Source organism: Rhinolophus hipposideros (genome assembly GCF_964194185.1).
Source record: "Rhinolophus hipposideros genome assembly, chromosome: 2".
Lineage (NCBI taxonomy): Eukaryota > Metazoa > Chordata > Mammalia > Chiroptera > Rhinolophidae > Rhinolophus > Rhinolophus hipposideros.
Window position 1 is genome coordinate 91,788,560 of NC_138048.1, and position 25,300 is coordinate 91,813,859.

The 25,300-nt window shown below is 33.7% G+C and overlaps 1 protein-coding gene across 2 annotated transcripts in view; it reads left to right on the forward strand.

Moving 5' to 3' along the window:
• The window catches only part of NCAM2 (neural cell adhesion molecule 2), a 459,814-nt gene that overhangs the window by 319,416 nt on the left and 115,098 nt on the right, over window positions 1-25,300 (forward strand). The window lies entirely within an intron of this gene.

Consider the following 25,300-nt stretch of genomic DNA (forward strand, 5'->3'; position numbering starts at 1 on the left):
TTAACTTCATAGATTTTCAACAGAGGCTACTCCCTATCCATGTACTATTTCTCTCCTAAAAGAATATATTCACATAATCATCACCGTTCTTTGACTCATTTCCTCTTCGTGATGGCATTTTTAAGAGAGTATATCTCTTTTGGTAGTAAACTATTTTTATATACTTATCTTATACCGGGGTTTCCAAAAAATGTATACACATCACTTATATTCATCTTTTGTTATCGGTATATATTGAGTATTACAATTTTAATGCAGTTTTTTTATTTATTAAAATCTGTATACAATTTTTGGCACACTCTGTATGTACAAGTTGAAAATCAAATTTATAAAATATGAATGATATTTATAGTTTTCTGACTAGCCAGAGACAATGACGTTCCCTTTAATATTTTCTTAACAGAAAATCATAGATATTATTATGGTGCTGATGGCAAATTTGAAATAAGTTGTAGTTCCATAAAAATGTTTAAAATTGTCAAAAAGCAATTGGATATATAAAACTGTAGGTAATTGCTTTCATGTCAACTTAGTACATTTCTTTAGATGAATTACTTGAGTAATGATTTTCTTGCCCTTATTAATTGTGCCATCATATTTCTAATTTATTCTTTCATTATTTTCCCGACTACTGTAAAATTCCTAAAAGTTCTCCTCTCAGTGATAGCCTTTGCTCTTTATTTTATAGATTCTCTTTATATATATACAAAGAATACGAGATAAATACATTTTATTTAGTTAATTTTGTCTATGCAAACTATCAAGTAATTGAGAGTATGATATATTATTCTACACTTTAAGCCCCAGATATAGAGTTCAAAACAATGGTTATACGGATGCTCAAGGAATTTAATGAGAATTTCAATAAAGAGATAGTGAGCATAAAACAGGACATAGAAACCATAAAAAAGAACCAGTCAGAAATGAAGACTACAATAACTGAAATGAAGAATGCAATAGAAGGAATCACCAGCAGACTAGATGAAGCAGAGGATGAAATCAGCAATTTGAAAGACAATGTAACAGAAAACACCTAATCAGAACAACAAAAAGAAAAAAGAATAATAAAAAAAAACAAAACACACAAGGCTAGTTTAAGGTACTTCTGGGAAAACATCAAGTGTAACAACATTTGCATCATAGGAGTTCCAGAGGAGAAGAGAGAAAGCAAGGTATAAGAACCTATTTGAAGAAACAATGACTGAAAACTTTCCTAACCTGCTGAAGGAAATAGACATACACCTCCAGGAAGAACTGAGAGCCCCAAACAAGATGAATCCAAACAGGCCCCACCAAGACACATCATAATTAAAATGCCAAAAGTTAAACACAAAGAGAAAAATCTTAAAAGCAGCAAGAGAAAATCAGTTACCTCTACTGTAAGACTGTCAGTTGATTTCTCAAGAGAAATTTAGAAGGCCCAAAAGGATTAGCACAAGATATTCAAAGTGATGAAAAGCAACGACCTAAGACCAAGATTACTCTTCCCAGCAAGGCTATCATTTAAAATCAAAGGACAGATAAAGAGCTTCCCAGACAAGAAAAAGCTAAAGGAGTTCATCACCAGGCAACCAATCTTACAAGGAATGTTAGAGGGACTTTATTAAGATGAAAAACAAACAAAAAAGATAAAAAAAATATGAATAAGAAAATGGCAATAACTATACCTACCAACAATTACTTTCAATGTAAATTGATTGAATGCTCCAATCAAAAGACATAGGAGGGATGAATGGATAAGAAAATAAAACCCTTACCTATGCTGCCTATAGAAGACTCAGATTGAAAGATACACAAAGACTGAATGTAAAGGGATGGAAAAAGATATTTCACAAAAATGAAAACCAACAAAAATCTGAAGTAGCAATACTTACACCAGACAAATATTTATACCAGACAAAACAGACTTTAAAACAAAGGCTGTAACAAGAGACAAAGAAGGAACTAGGAATCCCGCTTCTGGGTATTTATCTGAAGGAATGCAAAATGCTGCTTTGAGGGGACAGGTGCATCAATATGTTCATTGCAGTGACCAAGATATGGAGGCATCCTTGGTGTTCCTCGATGGATGAATGGATAAAGAGGAGGTGGTACATATATATACAATGGAATATTTCTCGGCCACGGAAGGGAATGGGTTCTTGCTATCTGTAGCCACACGGATGGACCTAGAGGGTACTGAGTGGAGTATGGCAGACAGAGAAAGAAAGATGAATGTGTTTTTGCTTATATGTAGAATCGAAAGAACAAAATAAACAAACAAACAATATAGAAATAAACTCATAGATACAGAGAGCATTTTGATGGTTGCCAGATGAGAGTTTGGGTTGGTGGAGTGTGAAAAAGAGAAAGGAATTCAGAAGTGTAAATCGGTTGTTACACAGTAATCATGAGGATGTAGGTTATAGCATAAGGAACATAGTAATATTGCAATAGCTATGAATGTTGTCAGATGGGTACTTGATTTATCAGGGTGATAGATAAGAGGGAGGTTGGGGGCACGGTGAAAAGGTGAAAGGACTAAATACAAATTGGTAGTTACAAAATAGTCTTGGGGAAGTAAAGTAAAGCATAGGGAATATAGTCAATAATATGGTAATAGCTATAGATAGCATTAGGTGGGTGCTAGACTAGTCAGGAAAATCACTGAAAATATGTAAATGTTTAACCACGGTGCTGTACAGCTGAAATTAACATAAAATAATATCTAATGTTAACTGTAATTGAAAAATATTTAAATGGGAGTAAAGGTGAAGCGGAAGAAGAGATCCAAATTTCCAGGTATAAAACAACTAAGTCATGGAGATGTAATGTACAGTATAGGGAATATAGTCAGTAATATTGTGATAGTATGGTACGGTGTCAGATGATTGCTCATGGTGATCGCTTCTTTATAAATATTGAATAACTATGGTATGTACCTGAAACTCATATAATATCGTATGCTAGCTATATTCTTAATAAAATTGTTTTAAGAAAGACACCAGACAAAAATTTGAATGAGTCATATATAATGCATTAATAATACATCCACAAGTGCAATAGAATGTTGTTTTACTTGTAGATTGTGCATACTTCGTATAGCTGTATGTGGAAATTTATTCTAAAATATTCTCTAGCAATATCAATATAATGGCTCAAGTATGAATTTGTCTTAACATACTAAATTCCAGATCTTGTTACTACATATCACATTTCTCTTGGTAGTTGACAATATTGAGAACCTGTATTTGAGTTTCACCTTTTTCACTGTTTGGTGTTCATTTCTTTCCCTGCAGGGAAATGCAGATAAGGGCTCTACCTTCCTATCCTGAATTAGGTCGATTCTGAGTTTACTCTTAAGTGATAAAGGATGGTCTTTCTTCCCGTGGGACTCAAATTTAGGATCAGAAATTAGGAACAGATTTTTTCCATTATCATCTTCTTTCCTTTCTCCAGGTCTGCCTTCTCCCCAACTCCTGAATTTTTTCCTCTCCAGAAAATAAGACGTTTTTTGCCTCTTTGTGGGCACTTTTACACCTCCCATATTATAGCATTAAGAAATATTATTCTGGAACAGACTCTTCCACATTCTAAGAAGTACTAACCAGGTCACTAAGGTAGGAAGAAAATGAATCAGGTTTCCAGAAATCAAGTTTGCTTAAGAATGTGTTGCTTTTCATAAATTTTCAAAATGTTATTTCATAGTCACATGATAAAACTGTTTTATTTAAACGTATTTTTAGAAATATCGTTAGTTGTCATTTTAGGATTCAATGGAAGTCAGAAATCTACAGGGAGTGATTTTTATGTCTAGAATTCTTGCAGAATGGTACACATAACAATAAGTAATATCTACATGAATAGAATGTTTAGATAATAATTATAAATTACTTATTGTGTGTGGTGGATGACATCTGATGTGGGTCATTTATCTACTCTTAAGATACAGAATCTATAATTATTTTATTCCTGTTGTACTTTCCATACATAGTAAATTATAGGCCTACCACACGAGAAATTAATCCCATACTACATTGAAGAAGAAATATTGGAAATATATAGCAATAAATTATAACAACTTTAAAGCAGAATTCCTCAGACTTCAGTCATTGACCATCAGCTTTGTCTCTTTTCTATAGTCATGTGCTGCCTGAACTGTTATAAACCTAATTTTTTTCTTCCAATTAACTTTTCACTTATCTTTATTTGAACTAAAAATATCAATTATCTCAAAAGTATGATTATACACTAGTAATATTTTAAACATATATGAAAATAAATGTAAAACTATAAAATAAAAAATATTTTTCAAAGTAACACCTAAATTCAATGTGCATACCTTCACTGGTACACAGATTATACCTGATAAATATTGCTTTTGTGTCAAACATACTTTGAATTACTATGACACAAAGTTTAGATATGAAAATTTGAGGAGGGGAACACAATTAAAGATATTTGTATTATGACCAAACCCATTCTCTATCCTCCTATTTGTGGGGCCAACCGGTTTTCTCCAGGATACAGATATACTAGATTATTAATCAATGGGTAAAGACTTCACAAATTATAGTAACAAAGACTGGATTAATTTCAATTCTTAACACCAAATGGTCCTTTCACAATCTGCCAATAAAATCACTAAATAAAGCAGAATGATTAACTTCAAAAAATTTTCTTCCTAATTTTTTTCTGAAGTAAAATATGTAATTTTAGTTTGGTCTGAGTTTAAATCAATTTAAAACTTTGTAATTAAAAATAATAGGACTTTGTGTTCTTTTACATTCATTTGGAAAACATATCTTGTGTTTCAAAGATATCAACCTTACTGATTCAAATTTAACTTCAATACTCCACATCCATTTTCCTTTCTGTCTGTTCAAATAAATAGATGTATTTAAATTGAAATTTAAGATTAAGAAAAATTAACACAAAGCATGGATATTCTACGTTAACATTTTGTTTTTCACTTTCATACAGAAATCATATTATACAAAAATATTCCTTTCTATTGTAGTTGTGTAGAAATGTAAGCATTTTTCTCCAAAAATTTAGGTACTAGGATTTGGATCATATTTACGTAAAATGTTCTTCCAAACTAATTCCAAAGTAATCCATAGCTAAAATATAGTTCTTTCATACAATTGCCTGAATAAAATATGTATAACATTTAAATATGTCAGGATATACATGTTTATTATTACCCTGCTGCATTCATTATTATATTACTATTTTATTCTCTAAGGTATTATTCTTTATTGTGCATGTATAGTTCCAGACCTAAGGAATCTTCTTATTTTAAAAATTATTTACTTAAAATACTTAATGGAAAGCAGTAGATAATGAAGTAAATAAAGCTCCACTATAAATTATTAGCAGATAGATAGATAGATAAATAGATAGATAGATAATATATATCTATATGTTATAGATATATCTATATATAATGTGAAGATTACATTAAACTATTTTCACTTCTCTCATCTTTAATACTAAAGCAAATAGGACTTCTTGAAAGATAAATTTCATAAAATGCAATCAGCAAAATAATCTTTAAGGTGATAGAATTTTATGCGGCCGACATTTCTTTTATCACTTGCCAGAATTCATTTAACAAATATCAACAGACATTATTGAGGACTGTTACGTTTGTGTGTACTATTCTAGGCTCAAAGAATACAGCAGTAATATGAGTTTCCTGCTTCATGGTGCATACAATTTAGGAGGGAGATGGAGTCAAAGCATATTTTAAATCATCAGTCTTTTCTTTATGAAGATGAAATTTTGAGATATGCAGTTTTCATATTGAAAAATATCAATTTTGAGTATGTATGTGAACTTTTACAAGACTACAAATATAACTTTGGCGTATTTTTCTGCACTCACAGACCAAGTTCAACTTGCTCTTCTGAGATAACTCTGTGTTGGTTTATGACTACTCTCATCAGAATATTTCTTCAATTTGCCCTAGGCTGATGAAAATTGCTTAAATTCCTATTTTAAAAAAAAACTTTTAAAAAGGCATATGATATAATTGGAAGCACCTTTATATTCTAGGTGAAAATGTAAGATTTTCAACTTCCTTTTCTTTCTTAAATAGAAATTACCAAAATGAGGTCAATAAATCCACAATTACTGATTTTAAAAAGAGAGACTATAGAGTTTCAGCTATTTGCACTTTATCATAAAAGCTCCAGTGAAATGAAAAGTAAAATACGATGGCATATTTACACCATTGTTTTTAAGAGTGAAGGACAGTATATAAGTATTTTCATATAGCTTTATAAGTAGTTATACTTCTGGGCAAACTTTTTATAGCTGCATTTTTATTATTTTTATGAGGAATTTCATTTGTACATCTTTACCAAACCTTGAAGGTGCATTCTGGAATTCACTTATGGGAAATCCTTAGTGTATTATTCTAAGACTGATACACACAGACACACATTCACACACACACACACACACACACACACACACACACACACACACAAAAGGATCAGAGGTCCAAGTGAGAACTATAATGTAAAAAACACATAAAATCTGTAAAATATTTCAGTAAATAATTTAATGCTATGTTCAAATATTTTAAAGACAGTCATGTGTATAGTTGAACTAGACATATTGCTAACTATGGATGATAGAATGACAAAAGAGTGGAAGTTACAAAAATGTATAGACTTTCCAAAAATCAGGGGTTATAAATAATGGTATGTATTACATTGCAAATGAGAGCATTTTGAGTCCCTTGAATTTTTCGAGCATAATTTTCAGATCTTCAGTGTCTAGGAAAATCCTTTCATTTGATGTGATGTTGCTATTAGAGGATGTTGAATAATTTTTGTTACCATGAGATTCTGCTTCTCGATGAATTGAAACATCTGAGTTAATATACAAGAAGGGGCTACTGAACCAAGGCTGTAAATAAAATCACATAAAGAACTGTGTACACGTATACCCGACTGAGCCTCACTTCGAGAGTTCTCACTGAGCCTGTCACCTCCATATTCTGATCCAGTAAATGTTTCATAGCATAAAGAGCTATATTTTGAGAATCTCCAGAAATAATTGTTGTGTGCAGGCTGTGTAGAGATCCTCTATCTTTGAAATTACTATATTTCTTTTATCGCAGACCCACCTGCACACTTACCATGCATGAAATGTTTATTTAGAAAACTTAAAATGATCTTTATACAGCTATACAAAGAACAAGATATATCAGAGGAGTCCATTTGTATAACCCCTGGATTCCTAATCATGCTATCTTTGTTATCTCTAGTGCATAAAAATAGAGTTTTGTAGATTAATATTATGTAGTAATTTTAAACAGTAATTCGTTTTGTTTCAATTCTTAGATTTCCATTTACTTGCTCTCTGATAGCAGGTAAATTGCCATGTTCTTCAGAGATAAAGTTCTGTTGCTTATAAAAATAGTCCCCATCAAGTTTTAATATTTCCTTATTAAATAAGTTTCTCTATTGACTCAATAGATAATCACACATTTTGAAATACAGTTTTTATTCAGATGCCAAGCCCTTTTTAAATTCAGACATTACTATTTTTTTCAGTTCATGATATTCTAGTAATATAATGAAGCAGTGTGTTTCCAATTTCCTTTCTATATACCTTTTCTATATAATTCAATCATCAGAAAAGCTATAATTTGGTAATATGTTTATATTGGGAAAAATGTTAATTTCTCATTGTAGAGAAGAATGCTGAAGAGTACACTCCTGGCACCTGTAGATTTTATTCATTTGTTTTTCTTTCCAGAGAAAACAGGCTTTTCTGTGGGATTTTGTATTTCAATGACATTTTTGAGGTCCAATGCATTTTTTTCATGCTTGTGCTCTCAGAGCAGTATTATCAGTTCCTGCTGGGAAATAGGCAAAATGGATACTGCAATCCCCCGTCTGACGTAGGTGGTAGAATATATTTAGGCATGTTGTAAATCTTCCTCGATACTTCTGAGCTTGCTGAGAGGTGCCTTTTCAATCACTAACAACATTCTGAAATTTCTTTTCCATCCCACAGCTTGAATAACAATGATCAGTGAAGTCTTAGTCAGAAGTTCAACCTGTCCTCATAAAAACTATTTTCGGGAGAATTCCTGGAAATAATTTAAAAATTAAAAAAAACATTCTTTTTGAAAAAATAATTTCTTAATCAACTAGTATTTTTACATATAGTATATTTTCAATTTGAAAGTAACTGTCATCATGTTTGTAAGATGTTGTGAGAGTAGCTTCCAATTTTATAATAATTGTTTTGGGGAAAATGTCATTTACATACTGAAAGTGTAGCTTTGTAGCAGAACATACATTATTTATTTATTTTTTTTGTAAATACCATATCCTGCATACAGGCTTCAGTTGCCTTTACTTCTTTTTTTTAATTGTTTTAATTTATTGGGGTGACAACTGTTAGTAAAATCACATAGATTTCAGGTTTATAATTAATTCTGTATTACATCATCTATAAATCCCATTGTGTGTCCACCACCCATTTAATTCTTCTTATGACGAAATCTACTATAACCCCTGAACAAAGTTTAAAAAATACATGGCTATGAAGAAATATTGAGATACAGTAAATATTGATACACTTAACAAAAGTAAATTACATGTTAAATGTAACTTTCGATTGTTCATATGCTATTTTAGTGGATAATATTAATTAAATTCAAGAAACAAGATTAAATACATTTGAATGAATGTATGGGCAGCAATGCAGATATTTTGGTACAATTTTAATATATATGAAAAATAAATTTGAATTAATTATTATACACGTAGACATAGTGTATATTTCCATATGTATGAAAATATTTTAGCAAACATTCTAATAAACAACTTACAGAAAAATAATACACTTGATGAATTCCATTGTTAAGCTTAAGCATGCAACAAAAACAAGTGCATTAATGTTAGTTACACAATAATTAATGAATAAAATTAAATGCATTTTAATAAAAATTACATTATAGTTACTGCAGTGCCTTCATTGCTTGACTCATGGATTATTAGATAATAAATTGAAATAAGATATATTAAACAGAAATCTTTAGTAATAACTGTTCAGCCATCCACTGAATAGTTGCATTTTTTGAGGAAAAAAAAGAGAAAACAACTCCTAGGTAAGAATCGTCCTTGGCTGTGATGTATTTTCATGATCTATATCTTTGAGCAGCCTCATTGCTATTGTTCTGCAATCCAAAAAAATCTGTCAAAATTTTTAAGTGTGTCATTCTTGGATGCCGGGTTATTTTTATATACATGTTAAATGGTGCATCTAGTTATAAGAAAAATGTTTTTATACTCTATCAAATATGTAGAAACAATGTAATACTAATAATTGTACATCCTATCATCTTTTTCTGGGTTCAAACCACCTACCTTGCTCACTCCTTTTATACCCCACTTAAATTTCATTGTCTGTTATTATAATCACTACCTCATACATACTCCTCAGTCTTTTTTTCCCTTTTGTCCAGATAGATAGATAGATAGATAGATAGATAGATAGATAGATAGATAGATAGATAGATATAGATAGATTAGATAGATAGAGATGATAGATAGATAGATTAGATAGATTGATTGATTAGATAGATACCACATAAAGCCTCCAAAAACTATCTGATATCTGTCTTCTGTCACAGCAGAATCCCTTGAAACTGTTGTTTAAACATGTTCTCTTTCTTCCTCCAATTGACTCTTGAATGTACTACAATCAGGCTTGAACTACACCACTTCACTGAGACACCCTGGCAACTTTACCAATAACCTTTACTTTCTTCAACTTAACGGTAAATTATTAGCTCTTATTTATTTCTGTCAACCAGCAGCACTGACCCAATTAAATAATTTATTTGGCTTTAAGCATGTTCTTCAACTTGCAGAACACTTTCCTGTTTTTTCTCTTCCTCTACTTCTCTCTCCTTTCAATCTCCTTTTTTCAACGTGTCTTCTAGTTGAGCCGTAAGTCTCAAGAGGCCAAGTTTGAATTCCATTTTTGGATTCCCTTCTCTAACCATGCTTATTGTCTTGACTTATTCATCAAGTTTCATAGCTTTAATTACCAACTGGAATCCGAAACTCCAAATTTCCACCATGAACCTCTCCACTGAACCCTCGTCTTCTATATCCAATGGCCTACCAGATAACTCCATTTAGATATTAAATAAATATCTCAATGTGAAAATATCCAATCCAACTCTGAACATTATCTCCATGTTTGCTTCTCTCTCAGTCATTCCAACCTCACTAATGGTGACACTTTCTTTTCACTTGTATAGGCTAAAATTCTTGAAGTTATCTTTGACTCATCTATTAATATCCCCATATTCAATTTTTCCCCCACATATTCTGTTAGCCTTGTTTGAAGTACATTCAAATTTGATCATTTGTGAACACTAAACTGTTACTGCTCTGGTCCAAGCCATCATAATTACTGGCCTAGATTATTACAATACATTTTTAAGAGTTCTCAATGCATCCACCCTTGCCCTGTTATTCTCATTAAAATATCTAGGTTGGTCCATTTGAAATAAGTCAGATAATATCACTCTTTGTTCAGAAGCCTCTAATAACTTTTCATATCATTTGGAAATTCCTTTTATTACCTACATGAGTCTACATGATAGGCCGCTCTTCCAGTCTCTGTTGCCTCTACTTTTCCTCATATCTTACTATTAAGATCAATGTATTTCAGCCAAATAAGATTTCACATTCCCTCCATAAATCCTTGGGTATTCCAAGCTTTTTAATGGCATGGATATGTTTTTCATTTCTTAAACCTCCCACCCAATGCATAGTTATAAGACATCAAAATAAAGTGTATTAGTCATTCAGCATGACTCAGTATTCAAAGAGGAGCATATATTTTCTGCTAAAATACTACTAGCACACATGACAGTAATTATACACTTTAATTATATAAAGGTTGATATATATGTGTGTATATATATATATATACACATATATAGTGATATTTGAATATGTATTTGGCATGATATGATTTCTTTGAAAGAAGGAAAAACATATATATATATATCAGCAGTTAATTTTCTACTTTGTGGTATCAGTCCAATAAGAATAATACTGTGAATAGTGATGTGTGGTATAGTACAAATATTCTCATGTCTGTAACAAAAGGTGGTCACTAGATGATAAACACATAGCCTGGTGTTAAGTGTGGAAATAGTGACAATTTAAAATAATTGTTAGAATTTTTCTTTCCAGGAATAATGGATAAAGAAGGGCTTGATTTACATTCTGACTTTAAACAATGACAACAAAAAAAAAGCAAAAAAATGTTATGACATCGTGGGCAGTGTGTTGATTCCTGTAAAAAAGAGAAACAAATTATGTGAGTCCTAAGATTTCTCAAGCCCAATCCTTCCAGCAAGCTTCCAGGCTGTAGCACAAGGCTGAAGTATCTGGGTGTATCTTTTAGTTGAGAAAACTAGTTCTTAGTTTGGGTGATTGAGGTTGCTAGAATTCACAGTATGGCATACCAGAGAGAAGAGAACTCTATGGATAAGAGATAAATTCATATAGAGAGAGAGAGCTCCAGAGATCTTCAGCATTTTCCCCAGGCATTATCAGCTGAGTACCAATATGTGTAAGAGGAAACTATTCCCAGTCCTAGAAAGAACCACTGGAATACCGAGGAATGTTGCTTTCCCAGTGTGGCCACTTTAGTCCCTAACTAAAGATCAATCCTAACTGCCCGAGTTTAAAACCCTCAAAAGAATAACATTGTTTAAGTAATTTAACAGTATCTCAAAGAGATGATCAAGAATATTTAAAGTAATAAAAAAACAATAAAGCACTCAACATCTCTAATTCAAAATCTGGCATCCAATAAAAAAACTACAAGAACTACAAGGTATACAAAAATATAATCCATGGTAAAGAAAGATAAATCAATTCAATCAATAAAAACAGATCCATTAATGATATAGATGATAGTATTAGTAGATGGGAACATTAATATAACTTTTTTAAAAATATGCTGCATATTTACTACAAGATAAAAGAAAGCACTTCTTACTCATAATGAAGAGACATGGAAGATATAAAACAAATAAAATCAAAATACTAGAGATTAAAAAATGTCAAATAAAAAAGATTGGGTAAGATTAAGAACAGATTAGATACTGCAGAAGAGAAGATTAGTGAAGGCAAAAACAGAACAATATTACCTATCCAAATGAAACAGACAGGAAAGGAGTAATAATATATATTATTTTAGCAATCCTGTGTTTTTTGCATGCTCTGAGTAAGTGTTGACCAAAGAATGATCAGAACAGGGCCCTTATTTGCTCTATTAGGTAGAGCAAAATAAAGAATGTTCCTAAAATATTCTTTATACTGCGTTTTTCTCTTTATAGAATCTCTTACAGGGACTTGCATAAAAAGATGCTAAAGGAGAAAGTTAACTACTATAGTTAACATTTAATATGTAAGGCATTTTTCAAGCAAAGCATTTTATACAATATTATTGTACTACTTTCTGTTAGATATTGTGTTTCCGGCTTTATAAATATATTTAATTTGTTTGTAATTTGAACTAGATTGTCATACTGCTTAGATGTGGTCACTAACTATATCACTGGTTATAATAACATTTATTATGTACCTAGCACTGAACTTGCATAATCTTATGCAGCTCTAACCAGAAGTGGTGAAAAGCAATAGAAGTTATATACTGTGTATAAGTCAACTTATTGTGATAATTCTGCAAAATATATGAATGAAAATCTCAGCACTTTCAATACAAAAATGTATGAAAGTAATTTCCAGCAGCAGCATGCTCTAGACTTGAATTTGGGTTCTGATCTGCTTCATATATCTTAACAATTCAGGGAATAAGATAATGAAACAAATCCCATTTTAGGTATGCTTTTTGAACTATTCCATAATAAAATATAAGATGCAATTTTAAAACAAAGACAAAGCTAGTGAATAGTATAATGAAACCCCACATATCTCACTCAGGTTCAGTGGTTGCAAATATGCCATTCTAATTCTAATAATGCAGGCCATCTGTTTTCCAACAGGTTATATTTGTGTTACCTAGCAAAATATTCTCTTTAATTTTGGATTTAAAAACAAAGAATCAAATCTATGGCTTATTTAAAATGGAGTCAGCGCGTATTAGAGATTATTCACATTACTTCCAGAGCGGTATGGTTTAGTAACATGATTATCATCATCCACAAGGTGAATTCAGTGATGTGCCATAAATGATAGCAATACATCTGTCCATCGCATAATATTAATAAATGTTGAACAGTGTAATGTACCTCATGCTTTCTCATCTCTTTTCTGTGTTATCATTGTTGTATGAATTAAACTAAAATTTACCTCAAGATAGGATGTAATTTTTAGATCTGAATATCTTCTTAGCTTCTTTAGCCCTTATTGAATTTTAATAAACAATTGTCATTACTTTTCTTATTTTTTCATTATGAAGAATATACAGGAAAATTGGGAATCCCCCAAAAATAGTGATCATCCTATTTTTCCTTGTTTTTAATTTTTTTTTAAATATTCATTTATTTTTTTATTTTTTATTTATATTCGATTTCCTGATTTCTTAATGGACAAAACAGTGACAGTTTAGATGGATTGATGGCTTGAATAAATCGGGTTTTTTTTCCTACTCTAGTCCGATCTTATGGCTTGAATTCACACGTCTTCAATTTTCTGAGCAACCCTGATATCAAATGCTTTGTTTTATTATTATCATATTACATTAAAATTTCACACATACAACAAAAAATAATTGTCAATGAGAGTAACCATATTACACCAAAATTATGTTCAGCCATACTATAAGTATAGTTGCCTTATTTTAATTTATTTAGAGCTCTAATCACAATCCATGATCATAATAAGGTATACTGATATCACAGGCCTGTGGCCAGTTTATTATATAGGGCTTTGATTAATATAAATTTTGGTGATGTGATGCATTATCATTAGAATTCTGCAATTTAAAACGAGTGAATGGCAACACCAATCTCATGTCCATGTAAAGCCTACTAGACTGACTTTTATGTCAAAGTCATGGCTTTGAGCAGGACAGGCATCCTGATGAAAAGCAGTGTCAAGGATACATCCAGACCATCCACAGGTGTCATGGCAATTACAGACAAATTCAGTATCTGGGGTTTCCTTAGTAGTACTTTACATGAAATGCAATATAATGTATATTGTGAAATTTCATCATTTACATGTGAAATGTGTTATTGTTTATCAGTATTAATTTTGCTCCCCTACCGGAGTTCTTCGTCCTAGTTTTAATTTTGTCCTTTACTAAATATCTTACAGATTTTTATGGGCAAAATAGTATAAATAATTGGCAATGACTGGTTTATAGGATCATGAGAGAAGTCTAGCAGCGGTAGCAACCTGCCGATTAAGAGGAAGACACAGTTATTTCCCTTTGAGAAAGGATGCATGCGGAATGCCTTCGGACATCACCACAAAATGGAATTTGCATGAACTCATATAATTATCACTTAGATCAGGACATGAGATGTGTTATGCCCATCAATTTTTCTAGTAGTTATCAGGCATTAAGCCTTAAAAATATTCACTAATTTAAGCCGCACAGCAGTGCTTTGAGGGCTGTACTCTTACACCAAGTGTACAGAGAGGAAAACTGAGTATGCTGGTGTCACAGTCAGGATGTAAACCTATGCAGTCTGTTTCTGCAATGTGCTCTTAAATAAAATGTTATAGTAAAAGGCAGCAAAGCCAGGCAGTGATGTAAATTATTCATGTCACATTCTGAAAAACAGCATCATGACGATTGTCATGGGGGACCCCTACTTAGTTATTTTGTTTATAAATAATCTTTGAAAGATTTATTTCTACTTTTGACTTTATTATCATAACATTTTCATTTTAATTATTTTAGCATATTAAATATAGAATATGGAATAGAATACATGGAGGTTATTAAAATATGGGTAGCTATAGTAAAATATGAATATATCCATACATATGTATAATTTTAAAATTATCTACTAATGATAGATGATATTTCCCATTCAGAGATCTGTGACAGAAAGGTGGTAATGTTCTTTTCCTCATTTTTCTTTTTATTTATTTATTGGGGTGACAATTGTTAGCAAAATTACATAGATTTCAGATGTATAATTGTGTATTACATCATCTATAAATCCCATTGTGTGTTCACCACCCAGAGTCAGTTCTCCTTACACCACCATATATTTGATCCCCTTTACCCTCATCTCCCACCTACTAGCCCCCTTACCCTCTGGTAACCACTAAACTATTGTCTGTGTCTATGAGTTTTTGTTTCTCATTTGTTTGTCTTGTTCTTTTGTTGTTTTGGTTTATATACCACATATCAGTGAAATCATATGGTTCTCTGCTTTTTCTGTCTGACTTATTTCGCTTAGCATTATACTCTCAAGATCCATCCATGTTGTCACAAATGTTCCTATATCATCTTTTCTTACCGCCGAATAGTATTCTATTGTGTATATATACCACAACTTCTTTATCCATTCATCTATCGAAGGACATTTTGGGGGTTTCCATGTCTTGGCCACCGTAAACAAAGCTGTAATGAACATTGGAGAACACATGTTTTTTGGATAAATGTTTTCAGATTTTTTGAGTAGATACCCAGGAGAGGGATTGCTGGGTCATATGGTAATTCTATTCGTAATTTTTTGAGGAACCTCCACACTGCCTTCCATAACGGCTGCATCAGTCTGCATTCCCACCAACAGTGTATAAGGGTTCCTTTTTCTCCACAGCCTGTCCAACACTTGTTACTATTTGTCTTGTTGATGATAGCCATTCTGACTGCGGTGAGGTGATACCTCATTGAGGTTTTCATTTGCATTTCTCTGATGATTAGTGATGTTGAGCATTTTTTTATATGTCTATTTGCCATTTGTATGTCCTCTTTGAAAAAATGTCTCTTCAGGTCCCCTGCCCATTTTTCAATTGGGTTGTTTGTTTTTTTTGTTGTTGAGTTGCATGAGTTCTTGTATACTTTGGATATTAGCCCCCAACCGGAGGCACTGTTTGCAAAAATCTTCTCCCATTCAGTTGGTTGCCTCTTTATTTTGTCTATGGTTTCTTTTGCTGTATAGAAGCTTTTAAGTTTGATATAATCCCATTTGTTTGTTTTAGCTTTTACTTCTCTTGCCTTTGGAGTCAAATTCATAAAATGTTCGTTGAACCCAGGGTCCATTAGTTTAGTACCTATGTTTTCTTCTATGCAGTTTATTGTTTCAGGTCTTATGCTTAAGTCTTTGATCGATTTTGAATTAATTTTGGTACATGGTGAAAATTAGCAGTACAGTTTCATTCTTTTGCGCTTGGAAATCCAATTCTCCCAGCACCATTTATGGAAGAGGCTGTCTATACTCCATTGTATGTTTTTTGTTTCTTTGTCAAAAATATCTGTCCATATTTATGTGGTTTTATTTCTGGGTTCTCAATTCTATTTAATCTGTCTATGTGTCTGTTTTTCTGCCAATACCATGCTGTTTTGATTATTATAGCCCTGTAGTACAAGCTAAATTCAGGGAGTGTGATACCTCCAGTATTATTCTTTTTTCTTGAGATTGCTTTGGCTATCCGGGGGTCTTTTGTGGTTCCAAACAAATCTGATGATTTTTTGCTCTATTTCTTTAAAAAATGCCATTGGGATTTTGATAGGGATTGCATTAAATCTGTGTATTGCTTTGTGTGATATGGCCATTTGAACTATGTTGATTCTTCTAATCTATGAGCACAGAATGTCTTTCCATTTCTTTGTGTCTTCTTCAATTTCTTTTAAAAATGTCTTATAGTTTTCTGCATATATGTCTTTCACATCCTTGGTTAAGTTTATTCCTAGGATTTTATTCTTTTTGCTGCAATTGCAAAAGGAATTTTTTTTTTGTTTCTTTTTCTGAGATTTCATTGTTAGTAGATAGGAATACAATGGACTTTTGTACGTTGATTTTGTAGCCAGCGACTTTACTGTATTCGTTGTTTGTTTCTAATAGTTTTTTGGTAGAGTCTTTATGGTTTTCTATGTATCATCTGCAAAGAGTGACAATTTAACTTCTTCATTCCCAATTTGGATGCCTTTTATTTCTTTCTCTTGCCTGATTGCTCTGGCAAGGACTTCCAACATTATGTTGAAAAGCAGAGGTGATAGGGACAGCTCTATGTTCCTGAACATAGAGCAAAGGGCTTCAGTTTTCACTGTTAATTATGAGATTAGCTGAGGGTTTGTAATATACGGTCTTTTTTATGTTAAGGTACTTTCCTTCTATACCTATTTTATTAAGTGTTTTACTCATAAATGGATGTTGTATCTTGTCAAATGCTTTTTCTCCATCAATTGATATAATCATATGATTTTTGTCCTTTATTTTGTTTATGTGATGTATCACATTGATGGATTTGTGGATGTTGAACCATCCTTGTGTCCCGGGGATGAACCTCACTTGGTCGTGATGAATAATTTTTTTAATGCAGTGTTGTATTCAATTTGCTAGAATTTTGTTTAGGATTTTTGTATCTGTGTTTATCAGAGATATTGGTCTATAGTTTTCTTTTTTTGTGTTGTCCTTACCAGGTTTTGGTATCAGGGAAATGTTGGCCTCATAAAATGAGTTCGGGAGTACTGTCTCTTCTTCAATATTTTGGAAGAGTTTGAGCAGGATTGGTATTAGATCCTCTTTGAAGGTTTGGTAGAATTCACTAGTGAAGCCATCTGATCCATGACTTTTGCTTTTGGAAAGGTTTTGGATGACTGATTCAATTTCGTTACTGGTGATCGGTCTGTTTAGATTTTCCAGTTCTTCATGGTTTAGCCTAGGAAGGCTATATGTTTCTAAGAACTTGTCCATATCTTCTAGGTTATTGAATTTGGTGGCTTATATTCCTTCATAGTATTCTTGGATGATCCTTTGTATTTCTGTGGTGTCCGTGATAACTTCCCCTATTTCATTTCTGATTTTGTAAATTAGTGTCTTCTCTCTTTTTATTTTAGTGAGTCTAGCCAATGATTTGTCAATTTTGTTAATCTTTTCAAAGAACCAGCTCTTTGTCACATTAATTTTTTCTATTGTCTTTTTGTTCTCTATTTCATTTAGTTCTGCTCTGATTTTTGTTATTCCCTTTCTTCTGCTGACCTAGGGTTTTACTTTTCTTCTTTTTCTAATGCTTTAAGGTGTAACATGATGTTATTTATTTGGGATTGTTCTTTTTTCTTGAGATAGTAATGATATAAATTTCCTTCTTAGAACTGTTTTTGCTGCATCACCAAAATTTTGGTAGGATATAATATCATTGTCATTTGTTTCTATGTATCTTTTGATCTCTCCTCTGATTTCTTCTTTGACCTGGTCGTTCTTTAAAAGTATGCTGTTTAATCTCTGTGTATTTGTGTTTTTTCCGGCTTTCTTTTTGCAGTTGATATCCAATTTCAAAGCCTTGTGATCAGAATATATGTTTGGTTTTATTTCAATCTTCTTAAATTTGCTGAGGCTCATTTTATTTCCCAATATATGGTCTATCCTTGAGAATGTTCTATGTACACTAGAAAAAAATGTATAGTCTGATGTTTTAGGATGAAATGCTCTATATATGTCAATGATGTCCATTTTATCTAATGTGTCATTTAGGGCTGCTATTTCGTTATTTGTTTTCTGTTTGGATGATATATCCATCAAGCTGTCATTGCTGTATTTAAGTCCCCTAGTATAATTGTGTTTTGGTCAATTTCTCCCTTTAGTTCTGTTAGTAGATGCTAGGTATATTTCAGTCCTCCCTGATTGGGGGGCATAAATATTGATGACTGTTATGTCTTCTTGTTGTATAGTCCCCTTTACCATTATGAAATGTCCATTTTCGTCTCTTTTTACCTTTTTCACCCTGAAGTCTGTTACATCTGATATCAGTGTGGATACACCTGATTTTCTCTGGGTACCATTTACTTGGAGTGTCAATTTCCACCCTTTCACTTCGAGTCTATGCTTGTCCTTGTAGCTGAGATATGTCTCTTGGAGACAGCATCTGGTTCAGTTTAGTTTTTTGATCCAATGCACTACTCTGTGCCTTTTTATTGGTGAGTTCGGACCATTTACATTTAGGGTGATTATTGATACGTGAGGATTTCCTGTCATTCTATCTTTAGTTTTCTGGTAAGGCTGTGACTCCATTGTTTCTTTGCCTTTTTGTTGTTGTCTATTATTTCTGTGTGGTGGTATTCTATGATGTTTCCCTCTGTTTCTTCTTTTATTACAATATATATTTCAGTTCTGGATTTTTTTTGAGTGGTCACCCTTAAGTTTTTGTAAAAGTACGTTTGATATTTAGAGTATTCCAGTTTCTTCAGCACGCTTACTTTCTCTATTCCCATATTCCAGTTCAGGCTTTTCCTCTCCCCCTTTTTTATGTTTTGGTTGCCACAAATTGTCCCTATTGATGGTGGTTGAGTATTTAGTATTTCTTGTAGTGCAGGTCGTGTATTAGAAAATTCGCTCAGCTTCTGTATGTCTGGAAAGGTCTTTATTCCTCCTCCATATCTAAAGGGTATCTTTGCTGGATATATTATTCTTGGCTCATAATTTCTCTCTTTCAATAGTTGGAATATTTGGTTCTACTCCCTCCTGGCTTGTAGAGTATCTGCTGAAAAATCTGAAGATAATCGAACGGGCTTTCCTTTGTAGGTTACCATCTTCTTTACCCTGGCTGCCTTGAGGATTCTTTCCTTGTCGTTGATTTTAGGCAGCTTCAATACAATGTGCCTTAGAGAAGGCCTGTTGGGATTCAGGTAATTAGGTGATCTATTTGCTTCTTGGATTCGAGGATCCAGTTCTGTCCACAAGTTTGGGAAGTTCTCATCAACAATTTGTTAGAATATATTCTCTGTTCCATTCTCTCTTTCTTCTCCTCCTATATGCCCATTATTCTTATATTGCTCTTTCTGATTGAGTCAGAAAGTTCTTGTAGAGTTCTTTCATTTCTTTTAAGTGTCAAGTCTGTTTCTTCTTCCATTCGTGTAATTTCCAGGTTTCTATCTTCGATGTCATTGATTATTTCCTCCATCTGGTCAACTCTGCTACCTAAGCTGGGTATTTCATTCTTAATTTCTTCTATTGAGTTCTTAATCTCTAGAAATTCTATTTGGTTTGTTTTTTTTTTTTTTTAATTTCAATCTCTTTTGTAAAATGCTCATATTGTTCTTTGATTGTGTTTCTGAGTTCATTAAACTGCCTTTCTGTGTTTTCTTGCATCTCGTTGAGTTTTTTCAGAACTGCAGTCTTGAATTCTCTGTCATTTAAGTCACATATTTCCATATCTTTATGTTCCTTCTCTGGAGACTTTTCACTTTCTTTCTGAGCCGTTTTGTTGCCTTGGTTATTCATGGCAACTGCTGATTTATTATTTCTCTTCCTAGACATCTACAGGAGTGGCTTCTGCAACAGCTTGATAGGAAGAGGTCTTTCTTTTGTTTTCCAGTACTTTTTGGTAGAATGTTTTATTTTCTCTCCGACTGCAGCCTTTTTTCTCTCCCACACGGTTGCGCTATGTTTTCTCTGCACTATTCCATCTTTTCACACAATGGGAGGATTCCCTGGGAGACAGGCTTCTCCGCTGTTAATAGTTCTCCTGGGTCACAGGGTGCAGTATCCATGTGGTTATGCAGAGAGCTTTTTTAGTTCCAAAGCTCTTTCTACACCAGATTCAGAGCCCGTATGTTTCAGCAATTCTGTTTACTCCTTCAGAGATCCACTCAGATCCTTGGGGCCAGAGGTGGGGTGAATTGTGAGAGGTGGCCCAGAGCAATGGCGCCAACCACCACCACAGCTGGTCCCCTTCCACAGCTCCCTCCCCTTTGCTGGAAGTAGCTGGGCTGCGAATCTGCGTCTGTGGTCCACAGTTCTCAGAACAGCAAATATTCTGTTCTTTTGATCCGACAGTGCTACTATTCCACTTCTAGCACGGGGCATGTGGGGGCGGGGCGAGCTCTGGGAAGGTCGGGAGGAGGCGGCTAGTCTCAGTGCCTAAGGCTTCTGCTCTCTGCTGGGCAGTGAGGGCTTAAACCACCGTTTTCAGCCTTCTTCCCTCAGTTTTTTCTCCTAGGTCTCTGCCATGAGCGTTGGGTTCAGCCGTGTTATATGCTGCCCCCTCAGCCCTGTGGGCCATATGCGGAGCCCTAGCAGTCCGAGGTCTTCCCTCTCCCACAGCTGTGGTAGTTCTGGGATGCAGCGAGCTCGGAGCACTGAGCTAGGTTTGCGTCCTGCGCCCACGTGGTTCCGTCTCCGCACTTCTCCCCTCTCTTCTCCCCCACTTGCGCGATTTGCCCACCTGGAGGTGAATTCAGGAGTGGGCCTCTTCATCTTGCCTGTCTTCTGTGCAGGGAGTCAGTTGTTTGTGGAGTTATAGTTGTTCGATTAGTTGTAAATTCCAGGGGAGATCTATAGAGGCTCACCACACGTTGCCATTTTGATGACGTCTGTTTCTTACTCATTTCTTTCATCACCACCTCCCATCCAACCTTCCACTAAACACTGAAGATTCCTCCTCAGTGTACGTCAGAATCCACTCACTTCTCTCCACTACCATTACCTTTCCCAGCACATTATCAGTGCAGTCTGGTCCTAATGGGCTCCTTTTCCCTTTCAAATTCATTCTTCACCTTGAAGCATGAGTCATCTTTTCAAATAACAACTGTCTTCATCTTACTCTTTGGCTTGAAACAGTCCATTTCCTTTTCCAATTGCTCATAGAACACTCAAATTCCCTTTGCTAGTTTTTAACAATATTATTTACATATATTTCATATAGCATGCAATTCACCCACTAAAGTACACAATTAATATGCCTTTTAGTATATTCACAGAGTTGTGTATTCATAAGCACTGTCCATTTGGGAACATTTTGGTCACCCCCCCAAAAAATCCTGCCCCTCTTGGCTGTCAGTCTCCAATCTCTTCACCACCACCTCCCACCCTTCTGCCAGCTCTAGACAATCACTAACTACTGTACTTTCTAAATCTGTAGATTTCTCTATTCTGGAAATTTTATATATACGGAATCATTCAATATGTGGCCTTTGTTACTAGCTTTTTTCACTTAGCATAGTATTTTCAAGGTTCATCTATGTTGTAGCCTGTCTAAGTACTTTAATTTGTGTTGCCCCTTAATATTCCATTGTATGGATATACCACATTTTATTTAACCATGCATCCATAAATTGACATGTGTGTTGCTTTCACTTTCAGCTTTATTAATAATTCTGTTATGGCCATCCATATAGAAGTTTCTGTGTGAACCCATATCTTTAGACCTCTTGGGAGTGTAATTCTGAGTCATATAATGACTCTGTGTTTTGAGGAACTGTCAGGCTTTCTATCCAGAGCACCTGCCCCATTTTACATTCCCACTAGCAGTACCTAAAGTTCCAATTTCTCCACCTCCTTGCCAACTTGTGTATTGCTGTCTTTTTTTATTACAACCATCCCAGAGACTATGTGATGGTATTGTGTTTTTGATTGGTATTTTCATGATGGCTAATACAGTAGAGATTTTTTTTTCGTGTTCTTACTGGTCTTCCCTTGACTTTTGATGCTCTTTGTGGCTGTCTTGCCTGTCTCTCCAGCCACTTCTTCAGCTTACATTTGATATGCCAGCTCCAGTGAGCTTATTCAAACTCTTGGGAGATGCCACTTTTCTCTCTAGTCCAGTCCTGTGTATTTCCCATTTGCCTCCTAATTTTCCCTTCTTGTTGTTTGTTCAGGGCTGACATCATGGGTGTACCATGTGTGTAATTACATAGAGCCCAGTATTCAGAGTGGTTCTGTTTGGTTTAATATGCTGCTGTGATTGTTCTAAAATCTTGATTTATTTATTTTTTTAATGAGAGGACCCACATTTTATTTTGCAGTGGGCCCTGAATATTATGTAACTAGTCTGGTGCCTTATTTATATCATTGTTTACCCTTCAGGTCTCAAGTTTACACAGAAATTCCTAAAAGACATTGTTCCTCACTTCTGGAGACTGCATTAGGTGTTATTCCTGAATTTCATGTATACTGGCATGTATTTGACTTGCCTTATTTTTTTTTTCCCTCTATAACTATTGACTTAAGAGTTTAAGGGCTTTGCCTTTCTCATCCATTTTTCTATTCTGAGAACGCAGCATAGTACCTGTCAATATGTAGTTGGGTCACATAGTATGGCTCAGGTTGTGAACCATAGAGCCGAAATTCAGTGCATGAACTCCAGGGTCAGACAGCCTGGATACCTAACCGCTATTATTTATAAACTGTGTGGAACCTTGGTAAATTATTTAATGTTTCTGTACCTCAGTTTACCATCTTTAAAATGGAGATGATGTTAGTCTCAATCCCATAGCAAATTTATGGGTATTAAGTAAACTAATAAATGCAAAACATTTAGTATAGTATCTAACTACCATTTAGTATGTGTGTTAGCTGTTATCATTGTCATATTCAATTTCTATTTATTGAATAAATTATTGATTGTATTTGCAAAGAGAAGAAGAGGACACTAGAACCTGGTGAAGAAACTACATAAATTAAAATGAAGTCTTATTGCACGTGTTATAGTTTACTACATTACTTTATACTGCTAGGAGGACATATAGCTGTACAAAAGTTCAGTTCATGAAATAAAAATAGGAAGAAAATTAGAAAGCTGGGATGAAGCCTAGAGGAAAGAGAAATTGAGTTTAAGAGTAAATATATGAATTTTATAAAGAGGAAAGATAATATTTCTGTTTAAAATTCTTTGCAGAAATGAGTCAACTCAACACAACGTTAACACATTTTGAGAAGTTAATTTGGATAAATTAGTGGCAATAACCTTTGTAAAGCATCTGTTTTCTGGTTTACATATTTAGCCGTTAATGCCTTGACACTACCTCCAAATATTTGAAGTTGAGTTTAATTTACATTCGATGCAGATTTAATGCCATGATGACTAAGCCATACAGAATATGTAATGCAGGACTGTCATGTGTGTGTGTGTGTGTGTGTGTGTGTGTGTGTGTGTGTGTGTGTCTGTCTGTCTGTCTGCATTTGTCCTGGGTTCTGCCTGAATTCTCTATTTCCCTGCCCAACATGAAGAGACCCCATGTACCTTCCCTATGCACCTGCTGCCTTTACTCAGTTCTTTCATATGCCCCCTCTGTCACCATTTTCAGATTTCAGTCCACACTTCAGTTTATCCGGGAATATACCCCTGACGCTACCCATACCTTCATTTACTCACCTCCGAAATGAAACTGTGGTGTTCCGACATGGTACTTTTCAGTTTATTTGCATTATGTTTAAACATTAGTATCTGTCTTCTCTGTTAAACTTTAAGTCTACTTGGGGTAGGAATTATTCTGTTTTGCTCAGCATGCATCCCTGGATTTTTATTGTGGAATAACTGCACAATAACTAGTGAGTAACTAAGTCACAAGATCCACAGTTCTCTCAAAAGGCCAAAGGGGTCAATTACTTCAAAAAGGTTCAAAGACATGAATGTAAGGAAGAAGAAAGATGAGGAATCCTGGCAACCTCAGATATGCTGTTGTGTACTACAGCTGGGTTCTCAATTTGGCAATACATGTCTAGTCAAGTAAGTTCACAAAAACAACATATAAACATGATACATTATATAGTTTTGAAAAATCTGACAATTTATATTGACAACAAAATATTCAGGTTGCAAGTAAACTCAAGAAGGCAGTTAACACATAGTTACTTCATTCACAGATTATCGATTAATAATCATTTTATAAAAATATAAAACACTATTCCAATAAGCTGTTCTTCAGCTGATCTTCTGGAAAGGCAAAGAATATAAATCAAATCAAATTTCAGAGTGCTTTTCTGTAAAGGCTTGGAATAATAATGTCAGACACTTTACTTTTTAATCATCTTACTTAATGCAGTGACAGAACCTGAAAATAGTAGATGGGTAGCTAATATGTCCATTAACCTGTCTCAATCAAATATCAGATGTCTGAAATGAATCTGCAGGAGGTGGTGAATCAAAGCCAAGATATAAATGAATTTTCTTTCAGAAATGTGTAATGAATTTTTGTAGCACAAAGAGAGATGTCCTTTGGCATGTCAGATATGAAAGGGGATGACTTTGGTCGTCTAATGTAAGTATCTGAGACAAATGCATATTGGGCATTATTACAGAGCCAATGCCAAGTCTGCAAGTGACTTATGATTCCCCAGGGAATCACACACTTCCTTAAAGAAATCCTCTTCTTTCTGTATTTCTGTTAATAATTT